The following is a 2150-nucleotide window of genomic DNA, read 5'->3' on the forward strand; positions in this document are numbered from 1 at the left end:
CTGTCCTTTACTTGTTCCCATGCCTCCTGTCCAAGACACCTCTATGTGTTCTTGGAAGTTCCTGTCTGCACCCGAGCCCAAACCAAAGTCACCCTCCCCAGACTGGGGAGATCCCTCAAGGCCACGACAGTCTAGTACTCCATCTCCAGCTTCCTCCCAAACAACTCCCCCCAGCTGGGCTGACCCTGGGTATTTAAGGAGGCCTGCCCCCTCCTAATCCAAGTTAAGGATCAGTCAGGGCTCCTCAGAATACCCCAGGCCAGAAGATGCTAGAATATTCTGTAAAAAAGTGGGAGGTCTTGGTGATGCTGCCTGTGAGTGACCAGCTTTGCCTGAGTCATTCAACCCTGACCCAGAATAAAAAACACACAGGCTTGGCTGCCAGCCAAGCCTGACAATTTACCTATCCTGTACAAAAAAATCCTACTCATTATCTAGCAACCTAAAGGGTGCTACACACGGAACCCTGCTGTGATGTCCACTGTTAACATTCAGCTGACAACAGAGTGACAGAGTAAGTATGCATACACATATACTGTATGTCTCTTAGCTTTTGATGTCTTAGGACTACATTGATTAACTGTTAAATCTTAAAACAAAGATCGCAGGAACAAAAATAATATATAAGATATCTCCTCTCCAGAATTTCAAAACATGATTTCTTTAAAATGCTGAGAAATAGGTCACAGAACTATAGTTCATCTTGCAGGTCAATGGCAAGATGTCACTATTCAAACAATCCTCCTGAGTTCTCAGGAGTAAATCTGAGTCCACTTTCACATTAGTCCTCTGTCCTACTAGCAGATCTCAGTCTTCTGCCTGACCAGGCTCCCGGTACAGAAAGGTCTTTATTCACAAGATCAAAGCAGGGCTCCTCCTTCCAAATATGAGTGTACTTCAACTCAAGGCTCATCAGAGCATTCATTTTGCAAGTGTAGGGACCCTAAGCAGGAGTGTACCTATACCAAATGTAGTACTGTCGGGCTGTAGTCAGAATTAGGGTGACCAGATTTTTAAACTACCATTAAGGGACACCCCCCCTTCCCAAAAATCAGCTTGTGCTGTAACGAATCACAGCACAGTAATTGGACACAAGAGGTGGGATTTATGATTTCTCCAATCACAAGTAGGGGGCGGGGATTGTGCTCCTCCAGGCATTCCCGGCCAGGACAAGTACTGTCAGTGAATAAAGCAGTAATGCGGTGGCCGTTTTGGGGGGCATCAGATTGGCCTGGGGGCTGCCAGTGTCAGTTTCATTTCGGGATACTGTATTGTCCTGGAAAGAAGGTGCCCGGGACAGACCTGAAAAATACGGGACTGTCCCGGGCAATCCGGGACACTTGGTCACCCTAGTCAGCATATGTCTCATTGATATTTCTGCTTTCTATGAAATTTAAACCACTAGGAGGATTATTGTCAGTGGTTCATACTGGGAGAGAGTATAAATATTTGAGACAACCTTCTGGAAGCTACCTTGTCTGGGGAGGACATACTGGGCTGGATTCAGCTACCTGAGCGTATCTGTCCGGCCTGCGTAACGTATCTCCGCTCTAACTTTGGGCGCGAGTTCTTTATTTAGAAAGAACTTGCGCCCTTAGTTACGGCGGCATAACGTATGTGTTGTTGCGTAAGGCCGCGTAATTCAAATGGGGATGTAGGGGGCGTGTTTTATTTAAATGTGTCTTGACTCCGCGTTTTTTAGGTTTTGTTTGAACGGCGCATGCGCCGTCCGTAAAATATCCCAGTGTGCATTGCTCTAAATGACGTCGCAAGGACGTCATTGGTTTCGACGTGACCGTAAATTACGTTCAGCCGTATTCGTGAACGACTTACGCAAACAACGTAAAATTTCAAAACTCGGCGTGGGAACGACGGCCATACTTAACATTAGCAACCCCTCATATAGCAGGGGTAACTATACGCCGGAAAAAGCCGAACGCAAACGACGTAAAAAAAAAAGTTTGTTTCTGAATCGGCATAAATCCTCATTTGCATATTCCTTGCGTAAAAATACGGAAGCGCCACCTAGCGGCCAGCCTGGAATTGCAGTCTAAGATCCGACGGTGTAAGACACTTACACCTGTCGGATCTTAGGGATATCTATGCGTAACTGATTCTCTGAATCAGTCGCATAGATACGACCGGCGGAA

Source organism: Rana temporaria, chromosome 2, assembly GCF_905171775.1.
Source record: "Rana temporaria chromosome 2, aRanTem1.1, whole genome shotgun sequence".
Taxonomy (NCBI): Eukaryota; Metazoa; Chordata; class Amphibia; order Anura; family Ranidae; genus Rana; species Rana temporaria.